Source organism: Pleurodeles waltl, chromosome 4_1, assembly GCF_031143425.1.
Source record: "Pleurodeles waltl isolate 20211129_DDA chromosome 4_1, aPleWal1.hap1.20221129, whole genome shotgun sequence".
NCBI lineage: Eukaryota > Metazoa > Chordata > Amphibia > Caudata > Salamandridae > Pleurodeles > Pleurodeles waltl.
In genome coordinates, this window is record NC_090442.1 from 103,759,082 (window position 1) to 103,766,723 (window position 7,642).

Here is a 7,642-nt window from a genome sequence, read left to right on the forward strand (position 1 = left end):
GTTAAATTGCTTTGAGACCGCGAATGCGGTCGCAAAGCAATTCGCAGTTACCCCCAGTGTCACACTGGTGGTAACCCATTCGCAAAAGGGTTTGTGAATGTTGCCCAAAACGTTTTTTCAGAGCAGGCAGTGGTCCAATGGACCACTTCCTACTCTGAAAAAATGAAACCAAATGGTTTCGGTATTTTTTTTATTTTGCAACTCGTTTTCCTTTAAGGAAAATGGGCTGCAAAATAAAAAAAAACTGCTTCATTTAAAAAGCAGTCACAGACATGGAGGTCTGCTGTCTTCAGCAGGCCACCATCCCTGTGAATGAAGGGACTCGCTATGGGGTCGCAAAATGCGACCCACCTCAATAATATTAATTAGGTGGGTCTTTGCGACCCCATAGCGAATCGCAGACGGTGTCTGAGACACCGTTCTGCATCCGATTTTGCAAATCGGAAATTGCGAGTCGCACCGACTCGCAATTTCCGATTCGCAAAATCGGACCTACCTACATCTGGCCCTTAATTCTGTAATCCTTAGAAAATAGTGAGAATGCTGTTAGCACACAAAAGTAACGGGTAGCGTCAAAATAAAGCCGTGCTGACGAGTGTGCGTTGAAAAAGGCCAGCAATAGTCGATTTCTCACATCCAAGCGAGAACATGCGTCGTCCCTCTTTTGGTCAGGTCGGCGTGCATCATTTCTTCTCTCCCGTAAGAGAGCGATGCATTGATCTAGACGGCCACTTCGGGTCCGTTGATTTTCCACGCCCATGAGGTTGCGTTGAAATCCAGTCTAGAAACTGCGCTGCTTGGGGGATTGCGTCATTAACAGCGGCATCTGCAGGCATTGTGCGTCATTTCTTGAGCCACGTTGCGTCAATCTTCCAGCCACAATGCAGGTGGAGTGTAAATTATAGCCGCAAGGCCAGCGGCACGATGTTTATCAGCCGTGAGGCGGGTGGTGCGTTGAAAGTTTCCATGCATGCATGGATTTTCAGTTCTTACCTGCCAGTTTCACCTCTCAAGGTGCCCAGGGAGTGGATAGGGCACCACTTGGCAGGGCAGGAGTCTCAGGAGAGAGTATAGGTGCTGGCAGGGGAAGTCTTTGATGCCCTAAGACTTCACCAACAGGAGGCAAGCTCATTTCAAGCCCTTGGAGATTCTTCTCAATCAGGAATGCACAACAAAGCCCAGTCTTTGTCTCCTTTCACAGGCAGAAGCAACAACTGCAGGATAGCCTAACAAAGCACAGTCACAGGCAGGGGCAGCACTTTTCCTCAGCTCTGCAGCTCTTGTTCTTGGAAGAGGTTCCTCTTGTTTCCAGAAGTGATCTAATTTTCAGAGGCTTTGGGGGCTCTTCTCATGCCCCTTTGTGCCTTTGAAGTAGGCCTACTTCAAAGAGAAGTCTCTGTTGTTTTCAAGATCCTGCCTTGCCAGGGCCAGGCCCCAGACACACACACAAGGGGGTGGGAGACTGCATTGTGTGAGGGCAGGCATAGCCCTTTCAGGTATAAATGACCACTCCTTCCCTCCCCTCCCCTCAGCCCAGATGGCCTATCAGGAGATGCAGGCTATGCTCCAGCTCCCTTTGCATCACTGTCTAGAGGAGAGGTCCAAACAGCCCATCTGTCAAACTGACCCACACAGGGAATCCACAAAAAAACAGTCACAGAATGGTTTAAGCAAGAAAATGCCCACTTTCTAAAAGTGACATTTTCAAACACACAATCCAAAAACCAACTTCACTAAAAGATATATTTTTAAATTGTGAGTTCCGAGACCCCAAACTCCAAATATCGATCTGCTCCCAAAGGGAATCTGCGCTTTAATAATATTCAAAGGCAGTCCCTATGTTAGCGTATGAGAAAGATAAAAGTGAAAACAGAATTTGGCAGTATTTCACTGTCAGGACATGGAAGACACATAACTACTTGCTCCACCTTTAACATACACTGCGCCCTGCCCATGGGGCTACCTAGGTCCTACCTTAGGGGTGCCTTACATGTATACAAAGGGAAGGTTTAAGCCAGGCAAGTAAGTACACTTGACAAGTAGAACTGGAAGTGTGAGAGAACAGGGTTGATTGCAGAGGCCCCCTAACTTTTTGCCCCCATGTTCCACTTTTGCTGGTGTTTTCCTGACTCTGATGGTGCCCTGGGTACTGCTAACCAGTCCCAGGGCCTGTGCTCTGTGTAAAATCAGTATGCAAATTAGGCTAATTATAATTGGCTAAGTCAACCTACATATAAGTCCCTATTATATGGTAGGGTATGTAGGTTTAGGGACCCCAGCATAGGTAGTGCACCCATAGGTACACTGCTGAGGTGCCCAGTGTCATTTTAAAGGCAGGCCTGCCTTGCTGGCTGCTTTTAAATTAAAGTTATATGCAAATTCGACTTTGGAATTAAAAGTTGTTCCAAAGTCTTAAACTACCTTATTTTTACATCCCCTAAGGTGTGCCCTCTGTGCCCCTAGTGCTGGGTGCCATGTAACTATAAGCAGGGACCTTATAAAAATAGTTTTATACGCCCTGGTGAGGTAAAACAGCCAAATTTGTTTTTCCCTTATTCTAGTAAATGGCCTCCATAGGCTTGAATGGGGAGACTTTATTTTAATTTTAAAAGTCCCCTTAAGTAATAGATGGAAAGAGTTTGGTATCAAATTAATTATTATAATAAATCCCACAACTTCCAGTTGTGGGATTTAATATAACTTGTTCAGGTAAATAATTTTAAAATGTACCTGAAAAGTTGCCAACTTCAGCCCTGCAGTGTTTTTGCTGCTGTGCTCTGATTGGCCAGCCTCTGGCAGCCTGGCCAGGCTGCATTGATGAGGTGTGAAGTAGCCTTTTTTCCCACAAAGAGATGTGCTTGTGGGATGAGATCTCCCCTCAGCAGATGGTGAGGCAGGAAGGGGAAGGGCTGCCAAACTGGTCTTCAAAGGCAGGGAAGGTCAACCCAGCAACACCCCCACATCCTGCAAACCGAGACAATTAGGTGCCCCCTTGATTAGATTAGGAGAGGGCAGGAGAGGGGTGTGTTTAGGATTTTTAGCCACACCAGTGGGTGGGCTCAGCCAGATGAAACTCCAAAAATGACTTTCAGCCATGATGGATTTTTGAGGAATGTTCCTCCCTGGGATTGATTTTTCCCACACTTCCCAGGAAGTGATCATCACAGGGGGAAGGACCCTGCACCTAATTGGAGAACCAAGACCCCCCTGTTTTTTTACCCAGGAGCAGGGATAAAACTGGCAGACCTGTACCCACACCTCAGTTCCCTACCAGGAAGAACTACAGAAGAAGAAGGACTGCCCTGCTGGACCCTAGGCCTGCACCTGGACCCTGCACTCTGACGGACTGCACCAGCTGCACACTTGGGCTTCACCACAAGAAAGACTTTACCTGGCTTCAACTGGTTCAAGGAGGGACTCCCTGTTTGCTACAGGTGAAAAATTGCTAACAAGATTCCCCTGCACCAACTCTTGAAGAAATCAACCAGCTGACCACTGTCCAGTGGCCAAAAAGGAGTTTGCGCCAGGTGCATTTTGGGAGTTGTAGTCCACACCCCCAAAGATCAGCTCAGAGCTTCTGGAACCTTGGGGTGAGCTGTGGACCCCAAAAGAACCCTAAAGGAACATCTGGGAGAAGATCCAGAAGTTTGGAGAAGTTTGGAGAACTTCTTAAAAAAAGCTCCATAGAGGGAGCGACCTGCAGCGGCAACTATAGCGAGCTTGCCTCAACCACGACCCGGCCTGACTTACAGGTTCCTACCAGTGAGGAAAATCTCCAAAAAAGAGACTAAGTCCGAACGTAGGAAGTTGACCGGGACCTCCCAGCCAGCATATCCGAGGAGGGCTCCAAGGACGTCGGATCAAGATCCAGGTTTGCCCCAGTCGAAGGATTTTCACCTCGAAAAAACCGACAAAGGTAAAAGTCTCCACTGAGGGCTCCTGCGACGCGTAGAGTTCCAGGAGGTCGGATTGGACTGGCAGGTTCGTCCCGCTGAAGAAAATCTTCAGAAAAACGACTAAGTCCGAAGGTAAACTTTTGACCGAGGCCTCCCGTGGGCTGTAGCCGAACCAGGCTCCATCGCGGTCGGCCTTAAACTTTGACTTTGCCCCAGTCGAGGTGCGACCAGATGACCAGATTGGCGTTTTTTTTTCTAGGCGCTAGAAAACAATAATTCTTTACAAATTCATATCTGCTGTTCCCCTTATCTGATTGTATTCATTTTCTGCGTCATTTTAAAGATAAACATATAATCTATTTTTATAAATTGGTTTTGGATTTTTACACTGTTTCCTGTGTTTTATTTAATTACTGTTTTGTGATATTTGAGTGCTTTACACCCTGTCTCCAAAGTTAATCCTTGTCGCTCGTTGCTAAGCTACCAAGGGTTGAGCTGGGTTTAATTTACTGAGACCTAACTGGACCTAAGTGGAGGTTAGTGGGCTATTGCTAAGTGTAGGTACCTACCTGTCCTTACCAATAACCCATTTTCCAACAGGAAGTTTAAAACTTCATACACAGACACTACAGTGGCAGGTCTGAGCCATGTTTACAGGGCTACTTATGTGGGTGGCACAACCAGTGCTGCAGGCCCACTAGTAGCATTTGATTTATAGGCCCTTGGCACCTCTAATGCACTGTACTAGGAACTTACTAGTAAATCAAATATGCCAATCATGGAAAACCAATTACACATAAATTTTACATAGGAGCACTTGAACTTCAGCACTGTATGTCAGTGGTAAAGTGCCCAGAATATCAAAAACAGCAAAAACAGAGTTCAGCGCGCATCAACCACCTGGGAAACAGAGGCAAAAATTTAGGGGAGACCACGCCAAGAATCTCAAGTCTAACAGGCTGTTTGTGAATATCCTCTAGACAGTGATACAAAGGGAGCTGTGGTGTAGCCTGCATATCCTGATGGACCAACTAAGCTAGAGTGGAGGGAGGAGTGGTCACTTACACCTGAATGGGCTGTGCCTGCCCTCACACAATGCAGTCTCCAACCCCCTGCTGTGGGTCTGGAGCCTGGCCTGGGCAAGGCAGGATCTTGCGAACAACAGAGACTTTCCTTTGAAGTGTGCCAACTTCAAAGGCAAAAAGGAGTATAAGTAGTGGACCCAAAACCCCTGAAAATCAGATCACTTCTGAATTCAAGAGGAAGCTCTACCAATGCTGAGACTACCTATCAAGTACCTCCTTAAGGAGTACGTCCATATCAGGATCACTGAATGTGTGGGTGCCTCGTTCACAGGTCCCTCAGCCACGTTGGATAAGCTGGGTTCAATAGTGCTGCAGGATAGCAAAGGAGACTGTTTGGAGGTAAGGCTGACTATGAATGACCAAAAATGTATTGAAGAGGGTATGAAGTGCTGCTCCCTACAGATGATGGACAAAGCCCCTAAACACATATATGGGCCTGTTTCACAAAGGGCCCCTGCACTTGGAAGTCACATTGTGGACAACCTGCTCTAAGTGCAATGATTGAGTGGAATCTGCCACTAGTGATGAGGCCATTTGCAGGGCCAGACTGGCCATAGAGGGTATCAGACATTTCTCTGGGAGGCTGGATGAGTGTGGCCCAGTTTTGTTACTGGGTGCTGGTTCTGAACTGGTGCTGCAATATGTAATAAAAGCAGTAATCCTGCATAAGCCACACACGTGTGCGGGGACTAGCCTGACAAAATTGCCAGTGCTGCTTGCCACCCCACAAACAAGGACAAACATGGCAGAGCTGCACCCCACTTCAGATCCCTAATGGAAAAAGACAAGATGAAGAAGGGCTGCCCTGCTGGACCCCTGGCCCACACCTGGACACTGGACTCAGAAAAACTGCACCAGCTGCACACTTTGGGCTTCACCAAGAAAGGGACTCTCTATAAGCTACATGTAGAAAAGAGCAGACCAGAGTCCCCTTCATCAAGCCCTTGTGGAAAGGCAATCCAATGACGTTGCATTGGAATAGGCTTGCTGAGGAAGGTTGTCCAATGTCGGCGAAAAAAAGCTTCAAAAAAGTTTCCAAGTCTGAAGGTTTATGTTTGGCCGAGACTTCCTACGCAGTGCATCCGAGGAGGGCTCCATCAAGGCTTCAACTTTCGTCTTGGTCCTGGATGAAGATATCCGTCCCGAAAAAGTTTCTAATTCTGAACGTAGGAACCTGAACCGGTCAGCCTCAACTTCTGGCTTCCTCCCGGTAAGTGAGAAATCTTCAAAAAGTGTGAACTATAAGTTTGACAGAGTCCTCTTGCTAGTGCAGTGGAGCAGAGCTCCATCACGGTCAGTCTCAACTTTTGACTTTTCCCCGGGCGACCAAATGTCAAGATGGGTGCTTTTGATTTCTAAGCACTAGAAAACATGTAGGGGCTCATTACAACCCTGGCAGTCTTTAAGCCGCCAGGGTCGTGGTGGTGGCCTGCCCGCTTTAGCGGCAGTCTGACCGCCACATTACGACTGTGCTGGTTTTGCTACGGTCAGAACACCAGCACCACCACTTCACCTCAGGGGGGCCTTGTCACGATGTTCACTGTCTGCTTTGCCTACAGTGAACATTGTGACAGGTGCTGGTGCACCCTGTGCACTACATCATTGCTGCTGGCTCTATTATGAGCTGGAGACAATGCTGTAGGCCGTTTCCCACTGAGCCAGTGGGAAACTAAAATGGGGCCACCAGGGAGGCAGCTTCACTGGTGTCAACCTGCCCATCAGTACTTCAGTGGCCGGTGAAAACTGTCCGCCGAAGTCATAATTGACCCATTAATCTTTAAAAATGAATATGTTCAGTTCCCTTTATTGGATTTTTGTCTTTTTCATGTCATTTTAAAGATAAAAATATACTCTAGTAAGTGCTGTGGGATTTGTTTGTGTTTTGTGTTTTATTTATTTGCCATTTTGTTGATATTAAATGCTTTACACGCCGGTCTCCTAAATTAAATCTAACTGCTCATTGCCAAGCTACCAAGGGTTGAGCCAGAATTAATTTATTGAGACCTTGACTGTATCTAGTGGGGTTTTGTGACATATTGCTAAGTGTAGGTACTTACCTGCCCTTACCAATAATCCACTTTCCTACATAGACCAAGTGGGCAATACATAATATTGACAAATAATACTAAGCATGACATTGGCCAGCTGAGCTACAGCCCAAAATCCACAGCTAAGTATGTTGCAAAAACCGTCCGTTTTCAGTGGAAAGATATGATGTGTCCACACTGTGTTATGGGACATTTCCTGTCATGGGCACTAAGCCTACCCACATAAGTGAGGTACCATTTGTATCAGGAGACTTGGCAGAATGCTGGGTGGAAAGAAGTTTGTGGCACCCCTCAGATTTCAGAACTTTGCATCACCAAAATATGAGAAAAATTTGTTTTTTACACAAATTTGAGGTTTGCAAAGGATTCAGGGTAGTAGAACCTGGTGAGAGCACCACAAGTCACCCCATCCTGGATTCCCCAGGTGTATAGTTTAAAAAAAATATACAGGTTTACTAGGTTCCTCTAAGTGCTGGCTGAGCTAGAGCCCAAAATCGCCAGTTAGGTACTTTGCAAAAAACACATCCGTTTTCAGCTGACAAAATGTGATGTGTCGACGTTACGTTTTGGGGCATTTCCTGTCATGGGCACTAGGCCTACCCACACAAGTGAG